We start from the raw sequence: 24,744 nt of genomic DNA, 5'->3' as shown, positions 1-24,744 counted from the left end.
TGTACGTTCCCTCTTACAACCGATGGACAGATTTTATTTTCCCATGGTTTATAGTCCCTTACAGTGAGCCTGGAAATGTTAGGCCCAGGACTTTGATTGAGGAATGTGGTTTTATGATTGAACCTTGGGGGCACTCCCAAATCATTAATATATGTGGATAATATGGATATGGGATTTATATGTGTAGTATATATAGATATACCATGTGTGTGTACATATGACACCACCTTATAGCCAAGCATAACAATGTTTTTCCAGTCTGCTGTGGTAGTCTGGCCCTTTACTTTGGTGGTGCAGATAGCAACATACCCCTAGTAGGGCAATTACAGTTACCACCTGTATTATCATTAGTAGTAGTGTAAGGATTTTTAAGTAGCCTATCTGACCAGAAGATTTCAGGGAGCCTTACAATATGCCTCCTGCTGGGTCCCCCCCTTTAGCTTATCTATCAGAGCCATAACAAAAGAAACCACCTCACAGATATGAACTCACAACAACACTTTATTTACTAAAGGAGAAAGGCGGGGTGGATTAAGGACACTGGAGATTTGGAATACAAGCATACACATGCACACACACACACTCAATAAAGCAAAGGTGTTTTTCTACCTCTTTCAGGTACTCCAGCACTGCCCATCCTGCCGAAACAACCCCCCCCAAGCACCGCGCCGCTGTAACAGCCCCCCCGAGCGCTGCACCACCCTGCTGTAACAACCCCCCCCGAGCGCCACCCTGCCCCACCGAAACAACACCCCCAAGTGCCGCCCTGCCGAAACAAACCAAAAAACCCTCAAGCACTGCCCCACCGAACCAAAAAAAACCAAACCCCCCACCCCCAAGCGCTGCCTCGCCACCTGAAGATTGGTCACCCCTTACAAGGTGCCGCTCCAAGCACGTGCTTGGTCGGCTGGTGCCTGGAGCCAGCCCTGCCTGTGGTGTTGGTGAAACGGTTTAACCATGTTATGAACTTTGTAAATGTGTACAGCAATAACACAGTAATACAGCCATAAGACAGCTGCTTTTACACAGTAGTCAAATTCATCCAAATTTTGATGCTAAAGATTTAAAACCAAAGGCACACGAATTCACTTTGTTTAATAGAACACAATTTAAATGACAATTAGACCTGGTCCAGCTAATGGTTTTTAGCTGATTGTCTACTTAATTGTCCATATCTGGTAGAATGAGGTGTAGTTGACCACTCTGTTATTTATAAAGCAATTCATTTTTTTTTTAATGCTTGAGGGTATCTTGACTGTATACTGATATCTTCTGGTGTCTACGGGGTGTGATATCTTTTGGTGTCTTCAGTCTGTGGGATGCAACCTTCAACAGCTTCAAGTTAGTTAAGATAATTTTTTTGCTTGTTTGTTTAAATTTCTCTTGTTTTCAGTAATCCAAATTTAATACACAGATTAACTTAGTTTGTAATGGGGACCACATCTTTTATAACACAGACCATGCTTTTGCAATTGTTATATAGACACTTATTTTCACTTGAGGTGCATTACTAGCATTTTATATTAAATATAATGCTTAACTGCTCAAATAGATGCTCACAGTCTTCTCTGAGAAAGTGTGTTGCTTTCCCCTGCTGAGCACTCTGTTTTAGCAAAAGAGTTAGTAAAAGAAATATTACCCAAGCTTTATATTGTGTGGCAGAGCTCTGATCTTGCTCCTGTGGGTCCTGCGCTTCTAGGCGGTTTATGCTAACCTCAATGGCTCACTGCGACCCTCCACGTAGCCCTTCTCTCTCTAGGGCCAGGGTTACAGTCTACTGAGCCCTTTTCATCACAGGCCAGCAAGGAGGTTGGTGAGAGAACTCCCACAGCCTCTGTTCAGCCTCCTGTCCTGACAGGGACCTGACTTCCCCTTCCAGGAGATGTTCCTGTAGTGGTGGGTTGGGGGGAACCAGGGCCCACCCTCTACTCCGGGTTTCAGCCCAGGGACCCTAATGGCAGCAGTTGTTGGCAGTCAACCTTTCACTGCCAGAGTTGCTACATTTCCCTGGGCCACTTCCCCACAGCTCTCCTGTTTCTCCCCTCTTTACCCTTACCTTAGGGCTCCTTTAATGATGTTTTAGGGTGTCTTCAGTAACCCTTCAGCTGCACTTCCTCTCCTCTGGCTCCCTGACTCCCCTGCCTGACTGGAGTGAGCCCTTTTTATAGTATCAGCAGGGCCTTAATTAGAGTCAGGTGGTCACATTAACTGAATGGCCTCACCTGACTCTTTACAGGTTAATTAGAGTCAGGTGTTTTCATTAGCCTGGAGCAGCCCCTGCTCTGGTCAGCCAGGGAACAGAAAACTGTTAATCCAGTGGCCAGTATATCTGCCTTCTGCTATTCTGCTGTACCCAACTGGCCTGGGTCTATCACAATTGTTAATTTGCTTGTGATACCAGTTCCACTTTTGTTAACTGTTTAGAAGCATAAACTTTAACAACCATTACTTCCATTGAACATAACATAAAAGAGAACAAAAAATAAACCAACATGAATTTTAAATACAGGTGTTGCCGGCCAAAGGGCCCGAGGAGAGCAACAGTGAAGGTTCGTTGCCCCGTGTGCGTCGCACTAATTAACACACCAGGGTGGAGAATCAAACCAAGATTTATTTGAGCTCAAAAAGGTGCCAGGGAGAAGAAGCATTCTCAAATCCTGCACACAGATACAAGCCGCTTTTCTATTTTTATACATAAGCCTCTTCTATCCCCCCCACTCCCCCTCTCTCCCCCCACCTCTCATTCCCATGCAGCAGTTACACTTTGTAGCAATTACATCATAGTTGGCAAAAACCAGCCTAGCTCGTTAGTAACTTTTCTGTGAACAGTTATCTTGTTTTATTTCTTTTGATCTGTTATAGCAGGCCTCATTATTACCTTCTGGTGCAGGTGTTGCAACTGATAACAATTCTGGTTTTGGCCTGTTAGGTCAATTAAAGTTCAAACATAAACATGGAAGTGCTTTGGACAGACATGGAGTGACTTTAGTTCATTCAGGCCTACTACAGAAGGGCTTCATTGACACTGTGGTTTTCCACCCTCCTGAGTTACCTAGAGTTATGCCTAATGACACCAACACAGGTATGCAAATACTTTGATGTATTAAACTTTTATGATACTTCAATCTGTTTGGGAGACAAAGATGGAAACCTGTTGAAATTGTTTGGTTAGCTTTTACATTTTGCAACATAACCAGACATAGCATAAACTGTTGTTGGGGTTTTTTAAAATCATTTTTGCTATAACTTTCTTATAACTGCATTTGAAAGTGCAAACAAATTTATAAAAATCCAAACAAGAAATTGATGTTTTGTTAATATTACCTTTACCTTAATGTTGTGGTTTTCCCTTACATTTTTTCTTTGAATTAAAAAAAAATTGTTTGCAATTGCATTATTTGTGTAAGCAAAAAATATATGTACATAGATTTATAATTGATGCCTTTTAGAACTTTGCAGAAAAATTGGTATTAATAATATTATGATGGTTATACCCCAATCACAATATTAAAATAGTGTGGTACCACTCAAATTAAATAAAAGTATAAAATTGACTTGTGTTGCAACAAAATAAAAACAAACAAGTAAAAACTAGTCATGATACACACCACATACACGCAGGACAAACTTACAATTAAAAACAAATGGTGCCAGAATTTTATTTATAATTATATATCTGTAAAATGGGTATAATGATTGTGAAAGGGTGGACTAGGCCCTGAGGCTCCCTGCTGGAGGCCCTGTGGCCCTGCCACACCCTCCCCCAGAAAATGGCAGTAGAGAGGTCTAAAGTGGCTGTGTGGGAAGTAACCAATCAGGGCCCAGCAGGTTAGTATAAGAAGAGCTGCAGGGCCAGCCTGAGATCAGTTCCTTGGTAGAGCTGGAGGAGAGCAGCTGGTGCTTCAGGCCAGCTGCTTGGACTCCACCAAGACAAGGCACTGAGGTAAGGGTGAAGAGTGTGCAGGAACCAAGGGGAAGTGATCCAGGGAACTGTCGCAGCAACACAGTTTATTTAAAGGGACATAGTGGATGACTGCTATCTATAGGGTCCCTCGGCTGGGACCCAGAGTAGAGAGTGGACAGGCCTAGGTTCCCCCACCAGCCACTGGGAAAGAGGCCTGGACTTTGAGGCACCCCAGAAAGGGAACTGAACTGTAGTGGCCCAGTTGAAGAGCTGTGGCCTGAAAGACCCTGAGAGGGTGAAGACACTGCCTCCAGGGAGGGAGCCCTGGGCCACTGTTCTATAAAGCGGCAGGGACAACTTGAGAGAGGCCCCTGTTGGACTTGTACCCTGGAAGGGGTTTGCTTTGTTATTTCACATACAGACTGTGTGTGACTGGGCTGGAGAGCTGAGTGCAAAGGCCCACCACAGACTGGGTAGAGAGCGTGTCCAGGCACACACACCAGGGGGTGCTCATGAGAGGTGAGTGCACCCCCATTGCAATGACATTGGCCTTTGTAAAGAGCTTTGAGATCTACTGATGACAAGTACTATCTAAGAGCTAATTATTAGTTATTGGACATCAGTCAGTAACTAATCTCCATGGCTTTCTGCTCCTACAGTCGCTCGGTTTCCAAGTGGTTCCTCCTGCAATGGTCTGTTTATGGTGAAGTTGCCACAGAGCATGTGTCTATCTAGTGTTCGTTTCAGCCAGAAGCAGCCATCCTTAGGTGCAATCATAATAGACTCATGGTATCAACTTTAATCACAGAGTCGCAACCAGCACCTCGATTATACAGTATTTTGGAGATGTAATATTTTTGGTGAGTATCTGGACTTGATTGGAGAATACATTGGTCTTAAAGCCCTATCCACATGTTGAATCCAGTTTCCATAGATGAGGTTGTTTTTTCGTTTAAGTCTGGATTATCTGTCCCATCCCAGGTACATTTGATACAGTTTTAAGCCACCTCTTTGTACTCTGGGTCCAGCCTCCGGCATAATTGAGATCATCCTCAAAGCGACTCTAATTTACACACAGCAGCTCCCTGTAGGGTGCTTGTAGCCTGAGTACAGAGCCTGCTTCAGTCAAACCCCCATTTCCTCAGAGCATACACGCTATGACACAGGCTGCAAGAGGGGAGGGCAAAGAGCCACCTATGCTAGCTTTATGCCATCCAGGGAATCCCCCTACACCGAGAGTCTTCTCCACTGAGCAGATCCACTGTCTTATGATACCTCAGTGTGTTATACCAATAAAAACTAGCAGGATCTTATTAAAGGGGGTAAGACATCTGTCACATTTATTGTAAATACCATAATAAATCAAAGGATAGCAGTAAACAACATTGTTTGGCTACTTATTCCTATGACTACTTACTTATTTTTTATACACTTGTATATCCATTCACACAATCATTCATGCAAGTTCTGTATAGATGTTATAGTTACCAGCCTAAAAGTTGCTTGTGACAGAATACTGGCCAGGTATCCTGTACACAAGAGTGGAGCCGAGTCCGGGTCAGGTGCGCACCTGATGCTCCTGTAGGGTGGTAGCAGAACCATAGACTCAAAGTCCTTATTCTTCAGAGTCCAGTTTTATAGGGATTTTTCCCTATGTTAGCTCATGAGAGTTGCTTCATTCTGCTGTTGTTAAATCAATCAGCAGGTGGCTGGCTCCATGCTGTCAGATGTTTGTTTTTTCCTTCCTTTGAGGTGCTGGGGTGGATTCCAGTTTGCCCTCCGGGGGTCATCTGGTTGATTCCACTTGACACCTTTTTCCACCGACACTGAACTCTTTAGGCTGGCAACTCCCTAACCATTCATTCATCGTTTAAACTAGGCACTCATTCACATACATTTTCTATCTTAATCCCATCTATTTTACTGTCTTTTTACCTTTTGGGGTGTTACCAATTTATGTGAGACTCCCTGTCTTTTATTATTCAAAAATAAAGTGAGATAAAAACTTACAGAAGATAGGGGTTTCTATCTATGCACTATAACAGCTACTGTTTTGGGCTTACCTTGGTGATTACAAAGTAGCGATTACAGAGTCAATTGGCGGCTCCCGCGCCAAGTCAGTTAACCAATTAACAGCTTACAGCCGCCGTTACAAAGTAAAGTAGCGACTACAAAGTTTCACTTAGGGCTAGTCTACACTTACCGTCCGGGTCGACGCGGTGAGTTCGACTTCTCGGAGTTCGAACTATCGCGTCTGATGTAGACGCGATAGTTCGAACTCCGGAAGCGCCGCAGTCGACTCCGGTACTCCGCCACTGCAAACGGCGGTGGCGGAGTCGACGGTGGAGCCGCGGACTTCGATCCCACCGCGTCTGGACGGGTGAGTAGTTCGAATTAGGGTACTTCGAATTCAGCTACGCTATTCCCGTAGCTGAATTTGCGTACCCTAATTCGACCCCCCTTCTTAGTGTAGACCAGGCCTTAGAGAACAGGCACTTAGAGTCAATTGACGTTTAACAAGTTTTATACAAAGTATCTCTTTGAGCAGGCTTCACACAGACGCAGCTGGTGGCTTGCAGGTTAGAGGCTAAATCTCGGGAATCACATTTATTTCTAATGTAAACCTTTAATTGTAAAGTCTCAATTAACAAGAAATCATTTCTAACAATAAATCATTTTTCATATACCATGTCTAGTATAAACCTTCTTTAATATTCCTACAAGTGCTGCTGGAGGAACTGTGTGTGTGTGTGGCTGTACCAGGCTCCTGATGGCCTTGATTTTTATGGACTTTCTCTTACTAAGTCTTGTCAATATCAATCTATTACTCAATTCATTATCACTACAAAGCCTTTTTGCATCTTTTGTCCTGGTGACTGAAACCAGAAAGAATTCCCAGACCCATGATCTCCTCATTCAAGCAGCAAAGAGTCTTGTGGCACCTTATAGACTAACAGACGTTTTGGAGCATGAGCTTTCGTGGGTGAATACCCACTTCGTCGGATGCATGCACGAAAGCTCATGCTCCAAAACGTCTGTTAGTCTATAAGGTGTCACAAGACTCTTTGCTGCTTTTACAGATCCAGACTAACACGGCTACCCCTCTGATACTCCTCATTCAGGTTCCCATCAAAGACAAGAAGAAAGATTCCAAGCAAAACCAGTATGTGTTCATCCAGGCCACGTGTCCTCCAGTTCACCCTGGACCGGAGAAGGTGGTTCTTATCTCCTTCTACAGTAGCTATATCAGGGATCTGCAACCTTCGACACGCGGCTCACCAAGGTAAGCACCCTGGTGGGCCGGGCCAGTTTGTTTACCTGCCATGTCAGCAGGTTAGGCCAATCACGCTCCCACTGGCTGTGGTTCACTGCTCCAGGCTAATGAGGGCTGCGGGAAGCGGTGCGGGACTAGGGATGTGCTGGCTGCCACTTCCCACCACCCCCATTGGCCTGAAGCGGCAAACCGTGGCCAGTGGGAGCAGCGATCAGCTGACGTGGCAGGTAAACAAACCAGCTCAGCCTGGCCAGGGTGCTTACCCTGGCGAGCCGCGTGCCAAAGGTTGCCGATCCCTGAGCTATAGCTTTGTCCAGATGGATAAAGCCATTTGCACAGCTGGGTCTTCAGGTACTGTATTCCGCTTATCCCTTCTAATAGGAAGCGGGGCGGGGGGGAAGCTATTGACTTCACATTAGCTCTGTAGCAGCTCTGCAGATTCCATATGCTGGAGTGTATTGTTTTGCTTGTCTTGTGGTTGAAGGCAGCATGGAGTTACAGCAGACACTTTGCCATCCATGAGATGGCTAGTTCTCCTTAATGCTTTGTTCTTCATAGTCCTTTTTAGGTTTGTTAACACTGTTATTTGCCATCCTAAGAACTAGACATGCAATGCTCTACACACACACACACACACACACATTAGTATAAGTCCATAGTCCAGATGTTTGAGCAGGAAAGAGGCTGGAGCAGGCTAGAGGCACAGTGGAGATGTTTCCAGGGCCTCTTTTAACTTCTGCCATATGAAGGGAAACCTATTGTTTCAAAGTCCTCAGCACAGCTAGTGGAAAATCACAGGTGAAAGATGGGAGCTTGGAGTCACATGGGCAAGTCCCTGTCCATGCCCCATTTTGCTCAGTCATTGAAAGATGGATACTTTGCAGGATACGTCAGATAGAAAATTCACAGAAAAGTCCGTTCAGTGTAGATGGGTGCCTCCCATGGTCCATTGTGAATTAAGTGTCCGTTCGATGGGCCACTCACTGGCTAACAGCTCACTTCAGCAGATGCATAGAATGGAACACAGAAAGAAGATATTTATACATACAGAGACCGTGAAAAGGTGGAAGTAGCCATACCAACTCTAAGAGGCCAATCAACTGAGATGAGCAATCATCAGCAGGAGAAAAAAACCTTTGAAGTGATAATCGAGATGACCCACAGAAGGTGTGAGGATACTTAACATGGAGAAATAGATTCAATTAGTGCAATGACCCAACCATTCCCACTCTCTGTTTAAAACTAAGTTAATTTTATCTAATTTGCATATTAATTCAAGTTCAGCAGTCTCTCTTTGGAGTCTGTTTTTGAAGTTTTTTTGTTGCAAAATTGCCACCTTCAAGTCTGTCACTGAGTGGTTAGAGAGGCTGAAGTGTTCTCCTACTGGGTTTTGAATGTTATGATTCCTGATGTCAGATTTGTGTCCATTTATTCTTTTGCATAGAGACTGTCTGGTTTGGCCAATGTACCTATGGCAGAGAGGCATTGCTGGCACATGATGGCATAGATCACGTTGGTAGATGTGCAGGTGAATGAGCCCCTGAGGGCGTGGCCACTTTGGAGACGTGGGGCTCCAGAGTGTCCAGCCCCTGCTGCTGTGCCAAGAAGCACAGACGTGGGACAGCATGGCGGAAGCGGAGCGGTTTGGTCCTGTCCTCCACTGGGCACAAGCTGTCATTGTCTCACCAGGCTGGGACAATGGTCGGTCTTGGGGCTGGTCTATTTGCTCTGAAACCTCAGATCATGTGCTCTGATCCATGAACAGCACGTCAGGATCAAGGCACATGTCCTGGACCCCAGACCCCAGCTGCAGAAGCCTTGGTAGGATGGATGGAGTGGCCGTGAGGACAGGAACTGCAGCATCCCTAGGACAGAAGAGCTGATTCCCTGAGGCTCCTCCTGTATCTCAGGGTCTCCCTAGAAAGGAGCCAGTGACTTTTCTCAGGGTCCCATGTCCTGCATCTCACAGGTGTTGGTTTCAGTCTCTCAGGCCCCAGCCAGGCCTGGTTTTCACTGTTAGTGCTTAAAGCAACCGTGCAGAGCTCTGGCTGAGAGTCCCAGCTCCTTCCCTCTGCTCCCCTGCGCCCCCGCCCCAGAGGCGTAAGGGTCCCAACATTGCACTGCACTGACAGCTCTGGGAACGTGGGGCGGCTTGGGTTCAAGCTGGGAGGACACAACGGAAACGGGACTCTTCTAGTCTCTCCTTTGCAGCCCTCTGGCGGGGTTAAGGGGAAATTCCACCCCAGACCGGCCCATTCTACTCACCTCCAAGAGGTGCTGCAGCTTAGCTGGGGTGGGGGTCTCGGTGAGCAGGCACCCGACCATGGCGTCCAGCCTCTGTAAATAGGTGTTGTGCAGAGCCTGCAAGAAGCGGGAACACCCGTCAGTCATGGGACATGGGGCTACACCAGTCACGGGACCAGGGGGGTTCTCTGAGAGCCCTGGCCAGACCCAAAAGGCACATCCTGGCCTCTCCCATTCACATCATTCCAAGGACACTTGGCAAGAGTTCCTAGTCGGATGCCTGCTGGCTCCTCAATCCTTGGCCTTAGCAGTTCTCTGTGCAGGGGCTGGTACCCAGCAGACTAGGGACCAGCCAAACTGCAATGGGTGGGAAGAAGGATCCCCGGGAGAGTCCAGGCAGCAGAACACAGAATGAGGAGAGGGAAGGCTGGGATCAGCCACAGAGGGGTAATACAATCCCCCCTGGAGGGAAGGGGCCCTCCCTGCCAGTTTGTCTCGGGCCTGTTCCCAGCTCTGCTCACTCCTCCCCTATTCTCAGCAGCTCCATCAAACCAAGGGAGCAGGGACCAGAGGCGGCTCCTGCTCCTGGGACAGGGAAGTAGGATCGTGACCTACCTGGAAGTGGGTGGTATCCTGCCCAGTGCCCATGGTGAAGATGGTGCAAAGAAGAGCCCGCAGGAGGCGTGATTCCAGCTCCAGGGCAAGCAGCGGCTTCAGTTTGCTGCGGGGAGAGAGGAGCCCGTGTTATCCTTGGCGGCACCGGAGTGGCGCTGGCACTGCCATGGCCATGACCCCCTCCCCCGCAGTGATCCCCTCCCTATGGCCGCTGTAACGTTCCTGGAGTGAAATCACCCCCCAGCCAGGAAAGTGGAGACGTTCCCGCCTCCTCTGCTGGGGGATGGGAACAGCCACAGCTGGGGGTAATCTAGGCCGGAGAAGATCTGGGACTCCCGGCTCCAGACCCGATCAGCACCAGGGTTAAGGCAGCTGGATGGGACGGTCCTGGTACCTGAGGCTGCAAACTGCGGCCATGGAACTGGAGATGATGGAGGTTGGCTCTGGCACCATGGGCAGATTTTCAATCAGCTCCTGAGAGACCCCAAGAAGATAAATTTGCATGTGAGACTCAGGCCCCGCAGACCCACAGGCACTTCCCAGGGAGGAGGCCAAAGTGCTCTGCAGAAACAGCCAGTGTCACTCCCACCCCCAACCAGCTGGGCCCCCCATTCCTCCCATCCGTCAAACTTCCTTCCCCCTCCCCTCCCCTCCGGCCTTACAATTCCCCCACTGCCAGCTCCCGATTGGTGTCAGAAGCTCTCCCTTCCCTGCTCCCCAGCCCTCCGCCACAGGAACCACTGTCCTCTGCTTCCCCCTCTGGCCCCACCAACTCTCTCTCTCGTTTCTGGGTCCCTCGCCCCAGGGGCCAGACACGGGGTCCCACTCACTGCAATGCTCTCCACGAGGGCCGCTTTGGAGACGTGGGGCTCCAGAGTGTTCAGCCCCTGCTGCTGTGCCAAGAAGCACAGACGTGGGACACTACGGAGGAAGCGGAGCTGTTTGGCCATCAACTAGGAGTGGGGTGGGGGGAGAGAGAGAGACAGTTAGGTAGGGACCTCCCCAACCCACCTACACCAGCTCCATGGCTCAGGAACCCCATGGAGTTGGACAGGGAAAGCCGCCCCGCTTCCCGAAACCAGTGTCGCCCTGCACAGACTGGGGTTGTAACTGGGACAGTGTCTGTGGGGAGCGGACACCTTGGCCTGCGTGAGACAAATGTCCCCACTTTGGGGTGCCAGGTAACAAGGGAGCAGTTCCCCCCATTGGGGGTGATGGATTCTCTGGGACAAGACCCCCCTGTGTGGGTGGGGATGGAAGAAGGGGCAGGGCAGACTCAGGGGCAGCGCAGCTGTAAGATTTTTGTACCTCAGCTCTGCCCTGGAGGTAGTCCTGGATGACCCTGATGGTGTCTTGTTCAGGGGACACCTCCTCCTCCTCCTTCTCTTCTTCCTCCTCCTCAGCCCACTGCTGCTGGGCACTGGGGGTCTCTGCACCAGGGAGAGCAGGAGAAAGGACAATCCCTGCTGCCACTGGGGGGATGCAGTGTAGAGAAATGGCTCAATGTCCCCCATCCTCAACAAGGAGCCCCATGGCACAGAGGGCCGCACCCTGCCCCTCCCAGAGACACCCTCAGGCCCATCAGCCTCAGGGCCCCGTGGCCGTCAGCCCCCCCCCAACATCATCAGGGGAGGCTGGAGCTCCCCGGACTCTGCCCAGCATCCCCTGCCACAGGGTGCAGCTGTGCCACCCCCACTGGTGTTAGTGGGGCTCCCATGTCTCAGTCCTGGCATCTTGGTGACCCAATGGGCACAGGGTGTTATTAGTCCCCTACTGCCCCCATCCTTCCCCCTGTCCCCTGGGTCTCCCCTCACCTGCACAGAGGGAGCCTTCAGCCTCAGGGCTGTCAGACCCCACAGAGGAGGTGCTGGCCCCTCAGGAGTAGGCAGAGCTGCTGGTCCCCGTGCCGGAGCCGCCCAGCTCCTGCTCGGTTGGCTGGGGGCTCCTCGGTGGCCAGGCTGGTGGATAGCTCCTGCTGGGCCCTGGGGCTGGACTCCTGGCTCCTCTGCTTCCGGGAAAGGAAGCCGCAGAGCCACCTTGCCTGGCTCCTGCCCTCGCCTGGGTCCCTCCTACATAGCATCACCCGGGGCCACCTCCATTTGGGACCAGAAGGTGCCTCAGGGCCTGCTAAGGGAGCTGGTGTTTTCCTCTTCCTCCAGAAGGTCAGGGAGCTTCTCCACTTTGCCTGCCCACTGGCCTCTTCCTCGCCCGCGGGGACAGAGGGGCCACTCTCCTCCTGGGCAAGACGGACACTGCTCCCTACTGGCTCCAGAGCCACCTGCCCAGCCTTCCTCCTCAGCATCCGCTTCCACCGCTCCATCCTGGACTGAGTGGGGAGCAGCCATGAGTCTGGGCTCAAGGCAGCCTCTCATTAATGGGCCTGCCTGCTCCCCTGCCTACGTCCCCTCTGCTGAGGCAATTCCTCCTCCCCACACACCCCACCCCAGGGCAGGGGGGGCTGCCGTCCACACGCACTGGCAGCAGCTCACAGCACAGGCTGCTCCCAATGTTCTCCCTCACCCAATAGGGCCCTGTGAAACTGGGAGAGTCTCATTCTTTCAGAGCAATGGGGCTCTCCGTTAGTTTGGACAAGCCGCTCCCTCCACCCCAGTAGACCCCGCTCCCTCCCAGGCCAGAGAAAGAGCGGAACCCGGATAGTCCTAAATGAAAGTTCGTTCACACGGTGCCAATCCCAGGAGGGAGGAGTCGCCCTCAGTTCCCACTGATTTCACTGCTTGCCATTGTGGGTGTTCAGCACCTGGCAGGTTCTGCCCTCCCGAAAGACTCTCAACGTTGGGAACAATCTCCTGCAAGGGAAAGGCTGGGAGCCCTATTGCTGGGCCATTCCCACCCCACTGGCGATGGCTCTGGAGACCTCCACTCACTTGCTCTAGATGAGATGGAGCTGGATGGCAGATGCTCTCTTCCTCAATCTCCTCCACCCAGGTGGGCTGGAAAGGGTGCTGCACAATGCCCTGCCAGTAGGGTAGAGGGTAGAAGCCAGGAGACCGAAAGTGGCTGTGAAAACAAGACAATGTTTTATTGCCAGGGAATGGATAAATTCAGCCTAGCAACTGGGGGTTCACAACACTCACCTACGGCCAGCAGGACACCCCCCATCTCCAGGTCTCCTAGCACCTCACGCACATTCCTGAAGCGTGACGGCCCAAGGGCTCTAGGGCATTTCTTCAGAGGTGTCTCCACTGTCGTCGTCTTTGCTGTTGTCATGTTCCATTCTATAGGAGTTTATAAAAATATGCTAATGAGTGTGAATATAATGTAACTGCAGTATGCTTCATGCAAAAGGTTTCTTGTAAGCAGGGCCGGCTCTAGGTTTTTTGCCGCCCCAAGCAAAAATATTTTTGGCTGCCCCCCCCGCCCCCAGACATGAGCCCCCCCCGCCCACCAGTGCCCCCCACTCACACCCCCTGCTGCCCCAGCATTGGGCTCCCCCCCAAATGTGGGATCCGCTACCAGCACACTGCAGCCGAGCCCTGGCCCAGCTGCGACTCTGTCCCCATGCGGGTGGAGCTGCTGGGCAGCACGGAGCGGGAGTACTTCCAGGTGGCGGCACAGCTACGGGGTGGCGCAAAGAACACGGCCCCCTCCCTGGGCTTCGCAGCACTGCTGGTGGCCAAGGTGGATCAGTTCGTGCTCACCGCCCTCACCCTCGACATGCTGGCGGCCAAAGACCTGGAGAGCCCCCTGGACCTGCTGCTCTTCAGCCTCACGGTGCCCTGGCCCAGCCCCGGCGGGAGGGAAGGCAAGGATCTCTGGCTGCGGGGCTACCTGCTCAGCACCGACGAACCCAGCCGGCCGCTCACCTCCTCACACACTCCAGGAGCCCCTCACTGCCATCGCAGCCCGGGCTCGGCTCCAGGGGACCCCGTTTCCCTCCCTCCCCGGCTCCTCACACACACTGGGTAGGGCCGCCCAGAGGATTCAGGGCAAAGCAATTTTGGGGGCCCCTTCCATAAAAAAAAGTTGCAATACTATAGTAACATGTATTTGGAAATGTAAAAAATAACTAGTGAAAATTAATTTGTAATAATTTGAAAATACACCAAATACATTATTTAAAAACATTAAATGCTTTACTGGTCTGTATACATTTGCAATTACAAAATGGGCTGTTGCTGGGTGATGGTGATGGTTGGTGCCAATGGGCTGTCACTGCCTGGAGGTGGTGCTGCTGTTGCCCAGGGCTGGGTGGGGAGCTGGGCTCTGGGGGGTGCCCGGCTCACAGGGGCTGGGCTCAGGACTGTGAGGAGATGGGGTCGGAGGTTGTCTGGCTCAGAGGGGCTCGCCTCAGAGCTGGGGGTCTGGGGTGGGGGGATGGGGTCGGAGGGTGCCCAGCTCAAAGGGGCTGGGCTTGGAGATGAGGGTCAGGGCTGTGGGGGATGGGATCGGGGGGTGCCCGGCTCAACGGGGCTGGGCTCGGACCTGGGGGTCTGGGGTGAGGGAGATAGTGTCAGGGGGTGCCCACCTCAGAGCAGCTGGGCGCAGAGCTGGGGTCAGGGCAGTGGGGATGGTGTCGGGGTGTCCGGCTCAGAGGGGCTGGGTTCGGAGCTGGGAGGTCAGGGCTGTGGGGAGGATGGGGTTGGGGGATTTCCAGCTCAGAGAAGCTGGGCTCGGAGCTGGGGGTCAGGGCTGTGGGGGGGATGGGGTCGGGAGGGTGCCCAGCTCAGAGGGACTGAGCTCAGAGCTGGGGGTCAGGGCAGTGGGGGATGGTGTCGGGGGTGCCCAGCTCAGAGGGGCTGGGCTCAGAGCTGGGGGTCAGGGCTGTGGGGAGAATGGGGTCAGGGAGGAGTCCGAATCAGAAGGGCTGGGCTCAGAGCTGGGGGTCAGGGCTGTGGGGGGAATGGGGTCAGGGAGGAGTCTGGATCAGAAGGGCTGGGCTCGGAGCTGGGGGTCAGGGCTGTGGGGGGAATGGGGTCAGGGGGGTGTCCGGATCAGAGGGGCTGGGCTCGGAGCTGGGGGTCAGGGCTGTGGGGGGAATGGGGTCAGGCCTGTGTCTGGATCAGAGGGGCTGGGCTCAGAGCTGGGGTTAGGGCTGTGGGGAATGGGGTCGGGGGGTGTCCGGATCAGAGGGGCTGGGCTCGGAGCGGGGGGTCAGGGCAGTGGGGGATGGGGTCGGGGGGGTCTGGATCAGAGGGGCTGGGCTCGGAGCTGGGGTCAGGGCTGTGAGTGGGATGGGGCCTGAGGGGTGCCCAGGTCCTAGGGGCTGGGCTTGGAGCTGGGGGTCAGGGCTGGGTGGGGAGGATGGGTTTGGGGGGGTGCCCACCTCAGAGGGGCTGGGCTTGGAGCTGGGGGTCAGGGCTGGGCCTGGGGGGTAATGGGGTCGGGGGGTGCCTGACAAACACCTCCCTGAGACCCCCCCAATCCAACCCCCCTTCCCTGGCCCCTGACCGCCCCCCCACCAGAACCTGTGCCCCCTGAGTGTCCCCAGGACTCCCTGCCCCTTACCCCCGGCTCACCGCGCAGCAGCCGCATGGCTCCGGAGGGGGCTGAGCTCTTCCCCGCTCAGAGCCGCGTGGGGAGGGGGTGGGGCCGCGAGCTCCAGGCTCAGCTCAGCTGCCTCTGCTCGGCCCGGAGCTCGCAGCCCCGCCCCCTGACCACGCGGCTCTGAGCGGGGCGGGGCTCAACCCCCCCAGCCAAGCTGCTGCCGGGCTGTGTAGGACCCGGGGAAGGAGCGGAGGAGGAGCGGCCCGTCCTCTGCAGCCAGGCGGGGCCGCGCTACCGGTAAGGGGCCTCCCCTCTCCCCCAAGCGGAGCCGGTAGCGCGGCCCTGCCCCGGCTGCAGCCTTTTGCCGCCTCCTATATTTTGCCGCCCTAGGCAGCAGCTTGTTTTGCTGGTGCCTAGAGCCGCCCCTGCTTGTAAGGTATCATTACAAGGCTTATAATCTACTGAGTGTGGTCATCCTATTTGTATAAATGTATCACTTTTGTATCTGTATCTGAGTGGAAGGGAACAAATGGGGCAGCCATCGTGAGAAATCCACTAGCTACCACCTGAGCTGGAACAAAGGCTGGACCAGGGGAAAGGAGTGTGAGGAGGGCTCCAGGGAGGCATGGCAAGGCCCAGCCCAGCCCAGCTGAGTGGCTCCCTCCAGTCCGTTCCCGACTGAGCGGCTCCCTTCGGCCTGGCTTCGTCCGCCCCTGCCTGGCCCCAGCTGAGTACCCCAGGCCCAGCCCCGGTCCCAGCCCGGCCACGGCTGTTTTGACCATATATGGCCTGTGACGTTATGGGTGTAATATAATCTCTCATTGGAAGGCGACAGGGCCAGAAAGAGTTAATTAACTCACAGACTGACTTAACCCTTTAAAGACTGGTTAGGAAGATATGTAAAAATCCACCCACTTTCCTTTTGAAAGAGCCCGTGTGGATAGCTTTGAAAAGGTCTCAGATGGAGTAAGGGCTGTTAAGAAAGTTGAGCAGTTCTATAAGCAAGTGGCTGTGTTTGGCCAGCTGGTTGGGAAGACAATGGTGTTGGAACAGGAATGTCTCCATTCTGATTCTTTAAGTGAGCAGTCTGTGCTTCTGTGTTGATGCAAATTACTTGGCTGGCAGGGAGAAGACTTGCTAATGGCTGTTAGCAAAGAGAGCCCACCCCATCAGCCAGTAAATTCTGTTAAGCAAGAAAAATCAGGGTTTGATCCTTCAGAACAAGGAGGAAGTTTGCAAAGGGAAGCCACAGGTTCATGGGTGGCAAGTCTGTAGAAATTTTGGTGGTGCTCAGAACCCGCCCCCCAACTCTGCCCCCACCTGCCTAAGGCTCTCAGAGGGGTCTCGGCGGGGGAGGTCTGGGGTGCAGATCCTGGGCTGGGGATTAGGGTCCAGGGTGCAGGCTTTGGGATGGAGTTTGGGTGCTGGGTGCAGGCTCTGGGCTGGGGCAGGGGGTGGGTGTGCAGGAGGGGGTGAAGGGTGCAGGCTTTGGGACGGAGTTTGGGGTTTTTGGGGTTGGGAAGGGGTGTGTGGGAAGGGGGGGTGCACCTTCTGGGAAGGGAGTTTGGGGATAGGAGTGAGTACAGGGGTGAGGGCTGTGGGGCTGAGGATGAGGGATTCATGATGTGGGGGGGCTCAGGACTGGGTCAGAGGATTAGGGTGCAGGGGGATGAGGTTTGGGGCTGAGGATGAGGAGTTCATGCTGCAGGGGCGCTCAGGGATGGGGCTGAGGATTAGGGAGCAGGGGGATGAGGGTTGGGGCTCAGGATTAGGGTGTGGGGGATGAGGGCTCTGGCTGGGGTTGAGGATTAGGGTGCGGGGGGATGAGGGCTCCGGCTCGGGCTGAGGATTAGGGTGTGGGGGGATGAGGGCTTTGGCTGGGGTTGAGGATTAGGGTGCAGGGGGATGAGGGCTCTGGCTGGGGTGGAGGGTTTGGGGCTTTGGAGAGGCTCAGGGTAAGGGCCGGGGCCCGATCCAGGCAGGGCCGGGGGAGAGACCCAGCTCCAAATATTGCTGGAGCAGGGCACCCGGCCCCTGAATATTCCTGGAGCCCGGGCACCGCAGGTGTATATAACCTGCCGCCTATGCACGGGTTAACCCTAAAAGGCGCAAACCCCAATGGTATTGAGCCAAAGGTGTGGCATGATGACAAAAATGATTGTAGGTGGACCCTTGCAATGAATTTGTTGTTATTGCTAATGGTAATTTTTGTAACTAATGTGTTGCTATTACCAAGAACTGTAAAAATGTTCCAGCTAAGGTGACCAGATGTCCCCATTTTATAGGGACAGTCCCGATATTTGGGGCTTTTTCTTATATAGGCTTCTATTACGCCCCACGCCCTGTCCTGATTTTTCACACTTGCCGTCTGGTCACCCACGTGTGTGGGTCCCAGCTGCTCCCTGCTCCCCTCACTGAAGCAGGTGTGCAGGGTTACTGCCCTGGGAACTGCAGGGCATCAGTGGACATGGGGCTGGCTGCAGGCATTGCAACGGGTGCAGGGCTGGTGTGGGCAGGACAGGGTGTGCGGCAGGGGCGGGCAGGAGACAGGCTGGCTGAGGGCAGGGAGTGCGGGGCTGGCTGGAGACCGGGGCTGGAGGCAGGGCAGGGAATGCGGGGCTGGCTGGAGACGGGCCGGTCAGGCAGGGCTGGTGCAGGCAGGGGCTGGCTGCGGACAGGGGGTGCAGCCCACCCTGTACGGTGGTTGCCCCCTCTTCCTCCCTCCCCCACCAGGGTAGCAGCAGCAGCCCGGGCTCAGGGGCTATTTAAAGGGACCAGGGCTCCCCTGCTTCTACCGCCCCAGCCCTTTAAATAGCCACCAAAGCTGCACCACTTCCCCAGAGCTCCCCAGGCCCTTTAAATACCCCCTGCCCGGGGGAAGCCGTGTTATACCAATATAACAAAAACCAACAGGATCTTATTAAGAGGGATAAGGCAAAGATGCCACATTTATTGTAAATACCATAACAAAACAAAAGACAACAGTAAACAACGTTGTTTTACTACTTATTTCTATCACTACTTATTCCTTATACACACACACACATATATTCATTCACACAATCATTCATTCAGGTTCTGTACAGATGTTATAGTTACCAGCCTAGACATTGCTCATGCCAAGTTACTGGCCAGGTATCTTGGTCATGAGGATGGAGCCAAGTCTGTGTCAGATGCATTTGATGCTCCTGGAGGCTGGCAGCAGAACCATAGACTCAGGCTGTGGCTACACTTAGCACTTCAAAGCGCTGCCGCGGTAGCGCTTTGAAGCGCTAAGTGTAGTCAAAGCACCAGCGCTGGGAGAAAGCTCTCCCAGCGCTGTCCGTACTCCACCTCCCTGTGGGGAATAACGGACAGCGCTGGGAGCCGCGCTGGGGCTTTGACCACACTGGCGCTTTGCAGCGCCGCAATTTGCAGCGCTGGAGAGGGTGTGTTTTCACACCCTGCTGCAGCGCTGCAAATTTGTAAGTGTAGCCAAGCCCTCAAAGTCCTCAGTCTTTAGAGTCCAGTTTGATAGGAATTTATTCCTATGTCAGTCCATGAGAGTTGCTTCATTTTGCTGTTGCTAAATCAATCAGCAGGTGGCTGGCTCCATTCTGTCAGATGCTTGTTTTTCCTTCCTTTGAGGTAGTGGGGGTCATCTGGTTGATCCCACTTGACACCTTCTTCAGCCGACACTGAATTCTTCAGGCTGGTAACTCCCTAACCATTCATTCATTGTTTAAACTAGGCATGCATTCACATACATTCTCTATCTTAATTACATCTAGTTCACTGTCTTTTTACCTTTAGGGGTGTTACCAATTTATGTGAACCTCCCTGTCTTTTAACAAGCAAAGATAAAGTGAGATGAAAACTTACAGAGGGTGGGGATCTCTATTTATACACTATAACAGCTACTGTTTTGGCTTACTTAGAGATAATTAATGTTTAACAAGTTTTATACAAAGTATTTCTTTGAGCTTAACAAGTTTTATACCAAGTATCTCTTTGAGCAGGCTTCACACAGATACAGCTGGTGGCTTGCAGGTTAGAGGCTAAATGTTGGGAATCACAAATTTACTTCTAACATAAACCTTAAGTTATAAAGTATTAATTAACAATAAATTAATAAATCATTTCTTTTATAAACCATGTTTAATATAAACCTTCTTTAATATCCCTACAGCCGGGCCACCCCGGTACAGCGCACCGGCTCCTGCCAGTACACTGTACTGGGGCTTGGGCACAGGGCCCTCTAGGGGCGGGGCCCGATTCAGGGGAATTGGCCTAAAGCTGGCCCTGCTGGCAGCTCCAGCCTTTTTATAGGCAGAGGCTGGCTGGTGTGTCACACAATCTCTTTATTACTCGCCTGAGATGGGTCACCTGTTACTTGTGGCTCTGAATATGCATATAAGGAAAAACCCCAAAAGGTCTGACCATCTATGGCCATCAGGTACCAGTGATATGGAAGTGCCATCACCACAGCGGTGACCATAAAGTCAGGTGTTTTGACCACCTATGGCCTGTGATGTTATGGGCGTAATATAATATCTTATTCAGCCAATCACTCAGACAAAGAAGTTGTTTATATCTGCAGAAGATAATGCTGCCTGCTTCTTGTTTACACTTCTCTGCACGAGATGTCACTATTGTTTCATTGGCAATGGAGTGTGATGTCACAGACAGTGTACATCATCATGTAATGACTGACTGCACCCACCACTTTTAAACCACTTGGTTTGCACCCATGCCCTTAATCCTGTCCTAAAATTACCTTTTCATGTCACTAAGCTCTCTTGTTGCTGTGGGGTACTGTAGGTGTGAGGCAGGGCGGGTTGGGAGAAGAAATATTCTTTATCTGAAGAAGTGATCTGTATGAGGAAAACATTTGAAAACTTGTTTACTGAGTAATGTGAGTTCTTCACTCTACTTGATAGCATTTCTCTGCTTGTAACATGAACTTGTGAACACCACATCCAAGCAATTCCAAAATTCCAGGAATATTCTAGGCATCAGTGAGCAGAACCGTATTGGTTTTGGTGAAAATTGGAATGGGAAATAGACCAGTCGTGCTTAAGTTAGGTTTGGCGCCTAACTCCTATTGAAATCAGTGGGTGTTATGCACCTAATCTGCTGGTGCAATTTTCAAAAGCACCTTTAAGCATCTGTTTGCATCTTAAGCACCTAAATATCTTTGAAAATCTGGTCCTTCATCTCTGCCTCAGTTCCCCATCTATAAATGGAGGTTAATAATACTTTATCCTACTGTTTGCCTATCTTGTCTATTTGTTTAGATTGTATTTGAGGCACAGGACAATCTCTTACTATGTTTTTGTAATGGGACCCTGAATTTTGGTTGGGACATCTAAACACTACCATAAAACAAAAAATGATCAGCCCCATAATATAAAGGCCCACCAATGATCTATTTTTCAGGGCAAGTCACAGGCCCAGCTGCCTCAGAGGAAAGTCTGAGAAACACAATATCAAACAATTATGGATTAACCTGCCCATAGGAGAAGTTTCTTCCTGACCCCTATCAGTTGGTGGTAGGCTTATATCCTGAAGCATAAGGATTTATATCCCTTCTACATTTTGTATACCAGCGAAGTTTGGATGATATGGTCCATATAAATGTCTAATCCTTTTCTGAATCAGCAGCGTCTCACCCAGGAAACTCAACGCCAATCTCCTGAGGAGAGAGAGACACACACACAATCAGACAGAGACTGAGGGCTTCCCCCACCTTTAGCAACCCCTGAAACCCCCTCCCCATAGGGACATGTCCTGATTTTATTTGCCCCCATGTTAATCCAGCCCAGAGCCTGCCCCCCCCCCGCCTGGTGACAGTGAGTGAGGGTGGGGGAGAGTGAGCGAGGGAGGCAGGGGGACGGCGTGGGCAGGGCAGGGCCGCGGGGAGGGGCCACGGCAGATCCGGGACTGCTCTGAGGGTCACAAAGTGCCCATGGGCGCGAAGAGGCTGCAGCCCCGGAACTGCCGGACAACGCTCAGCTTGACTCTGCCCCTCGGTCCCTGCGCACACGGGACGGGACCTCGCCCGGCCCCAGGCCGCCGCTCGTGGGGCTGCTCCCCGGCAGCTCAGCCCCTGCCCCACCTGCTGCTGCCCCCCAGCCCCCGCTGGGGGGGGGGTGAAGCTCTTTCACTCCGCGCTGGCTCTGCCCTATGGCCCCCCCCGCCCCAGCCCGGCTCCCGGGACAGGGGCGCGGCAGTGGCTGGGCCTGGCGCCTGGCACTGGGGGTCTGAGCCCCCAGCCCGTGCGGAGCCGCCACTCACCGTCCCGCTTCAGCGCTCCTCGGGCCTGCCCGCCCGGCCGCCGGCTGCCCGCGCCCCCGGCCGAGCCCCCAGCAGCGCCGGGCGGAGTCCCACTGGTGCCGCCCGCGGGACTGAGCGCGCAACCCCGCGGCTCCCAGGGCTGGGGCCGCCCCTGGCATGGCGGGATTCAAATCCCAACGGCCGCAGCGCGCCGGGCGGGGCGGGGCGGCGAAGCCTCGGGCGAGGAAGCGGGCATTACCCCTCGCGCCGAGTCTCTGTCCCGCGCTCTCCGCCAATCAGGGAGCAGGGAGGTGCGGCGAAGTGACGGGATAGGGCCCCTCCTCCACTAGAGGCCGCCTGCGAGAGGGAGAACTACACTACCCAGTGTGCACTGGGAGGGGGCGCGTTGTCTGAGCAACCAGGCCGTCCCTGCCGCTCTGAGAAGAGCCAGGAACTACAACTCCCAGCCTGCCCCGGGCGCCCCGTCCTCGAGCCCAGGAAGGCGGGTCCCTGGGTCAACCTGACACCTCTCCCCCCCACCCCCGTGCGGGGTATTGACCGGACCCCGTAGGAACGTGGCGCGCTGCTTCGCCCCCTGCACCGAGCAGCTGAGCGGGGCGGGGAGGGCGAGGACCGGGGCGGCCGAAGCTCCTGCCCCCCAAACCTGGCGGGGGGGGGCAGGTCTGTGCGGGGCAGGTGAGTGCCGGGTCTGTCTCCGTCCGGTGACTTTACACCTGTGTCTGCACCGCGGGGATGGTCCCAGCGCCCCTTGTTTGCTGGGGCTTTAACCCCCCCCCCCCGGGGTGAGCTGGTTTCTGTGCGTGTCTGAGGAGCCTTGTACCCGGCTACTGGTCAGCGCCCCTCACTCCCGCTGTCCCTCCCCAGCCCTCCCCCCGTCCGTAGCCCACGGGCGAGCCCGGCTTTGAACACCCCCTGCAGTAACAGTGTCACCCACAGACAAAGCTGCCACTGCACTGAATTAACCCTCCTCATCCCCGAGCCCCCCCTCGCTCCGCCCGTTCCCCCAAAGCCCTGCCCCTGCCCCTGAGGTCCTGCCCTCACGCTGCCCCTGCCCCGAGGTCCCTGCCTCACATCACCTGTCCCTTCCTCCCATTCCTCCAATGCCCCACCCTCACTCTGCCCCTTCCCCCGAATCCCCACTCCCGCACTGCCCCTCCCCAATACACCCCTCCTCTGCCCTCACATTGCCCCTTCCCCCAAGTTCCCGCCCCTGCACCACCCAGTGACCCAGGAGCAGGCCAGACCCGGGACGGGGGAGGCATAAACATGCTTTGCTCTGCCACAGACTTCTGAGTGTCCTTGGGCACATCACTCAGCCTCTCTGGGCCTCAGTTCTCCCGTGCGGGAAATGGGGCTGGTGGTGCTTCCCGCCTTCGCACGAGCCTGGGAGGAGAACTACCCTACAAATTAGGAAGATGCTGGGATCCTGGAGTCATGGGGGAGGGTTCAGGGGGAGCATATTAGCACCATCATTTGGTATATGGAGTCTGTCTGGAAACAAAATATTTCCCTGAAGTCATTCCAAACCCTGTATTCAGCCATAACCTTGGGAAATACGTAATGGAGCAGTGTGGTTTTTCCCTGTGTAGCCAGCAACGACCTGGCACCACCCCCAGCTCTGCCCCCTTCCTGCCACTGCGACCCCATCTCACCTCCTGACCCTGGCTGGGCACCCCGCAGCCCCTCGTAGCAGGGGGCTGTGTAGGGGGGTCTCCTTGCAGCCCTCAGTGGGTGTCTGGTGGGTGCTGTCACCTCTGCCAGAGACCCCCAAGAAACTCACTAGCTTCCTCCTCATGTGGGGAAGGGCTCCTACTTTCTGACATGGGAGGGAGATTCCGTGATGGCAGAGCCCGTGGGAGGAGGGGTTCTAATCACAAGTCTGGAGTGGCAGGGTAACCCCCTCCCCCAGTCAGATTCTGCTAGGGGGCTGGGCTGGGATCTCTAGGGAGGGAGACACAGGAAAAAACAGTTGCCACTATGGAACCCAGGAGTCCTGGCTCCCAGTCCCCCGCTCTCACCTCTAGACCCCACTCAGCTCCCAGAGCTAGGGATAGAACACAACCCCCACCCTGCTCTGACCATTAGACCCCACTCCCCTTTTAGGCTCACTGCCTCGTCTATCCACCCAGCCCACCTGTCCATCCCTTTGCTGCAGGTTTCTGGGGTCACCCCTGCTCTGCACTCCCCCAGTGCAGCCCAAGACCTTTCCTCCCCCCAGCCACATTTCCTCTCCCCCCTCGTGCTGGATCATCTGCTTGGCCCCCCACCGCCTCTTGAGGTGTGCTGTGCGGCGTGACTGGGGATTGTGCAATGGCTCAGCACCAGGCAATGCAGAATGTAAACCACAGACGCTGCCCTGCCCGACCCCACCGGAGCTGCCGTCCAGGGGCATTGGAGCCCAGTGCCCTGCACCTGTGCCCTCCTGCCCCACGAGGGGCGAGCTACAGTCCCCACCACATTCCGCAGAGGGGAGAAGGGTCAAGCCAACCAGCCCATTTAGGATGGGGGAAATCAACACCCTTTTTTCTGCACAGCCACTGACCATCAGCAGGATTCCTCCTCCTCCTCCTCCTCCCTCCTGTGCTTCAGTGCGACTAAATCTCTGCACCTAGACAGCCGGTCCATCCGCTGCACCCCAGTCCCCCTTACCTAAGCCTCCCTGCCAAAGTCCTGCACCTGACCCCATAGAATTAAGTCTCATATGTCTTTGGGATCTCAACTTCTTGTGCCCAGAGAGTCTCAGCCCCCTCAGTAGATGATCTTAGTCTGAGAAACATAGTGTCTGTCTTCTCCAAAGAAGTACTTGGAGAGAGTTTTCTTATGTGACCATGTGGCCTAGTGGATAAAGTATCTGACTTTGGATCAGGTGATTGAGGGGTCAAGTCCCTTTGTGGTTGTGCTTGTGCAGTTTTACCTTCATGCTGAAAGTCCTGCTCCCTTCAGGGCTGGAACCTCTTCTTGGCCACTCAGGCCAATGCTCTGGCTT

General features: G+C 53.6%; 2 long non-coding RNA genes across 2 annotated transcripts; one reads left to right on the top strand and one right to left on the bottom strand.

Moving 5' to 3' along the window:
• The first annotated feature begins 1,245 nt into the window (after nucleotides 1-1,245).
• Nucleotides 1,246-5,894, top strand: LOC120394691. The gene is made up of 3 exons (XR_005592365.1): nucleotides 1,246-1,341; nucleotides 4,564-4,764; nucleotides 5,657-5,894. It is a non-coding gene; the product is annotated as an uncharacterized LOC120394691 (long non-coding RNA).
• A 7,101-nt stretch (nucleotides 5,895-12,995) lies between these two features.
• On the bottom strand, nucleotides 12,996-20,297 carry LOC120394692. The gene is made up of 3 exons (XR_005592366.1): nucleotides 20,239-20,297; nucleotides 13,133-13,273; nucleotides 12,996-13,055 (listed from the first exon to the last, which is right to left on the bottom strand). It is a non-coding gene; the product is annotated as an uncharacterized LOC120394692 (long non-coding RNA).
• Between the last annotated feature and the right edge of the window lie 4,447 nt (nucleotides 20,298-24,744).

Source organism: Mauremys reevesii, unplaced genomic scaffold (genome assembly GCF_016161935.1).
Source record: "Mauremys reevesii isolate NIE-2019 unplaced genomic scaffold, ASM1616193v1 Contig74, whole genome shotgun sequence".
Taxonomy (NCBI): Eukaryota; Metazoa; Chordata; order Testudines; family Geoemydidae; genus Mauremys; species Mauremys reevesii.
This window is presented reverse-complemented; position numbering and strand designations above follow the sequence as displayed.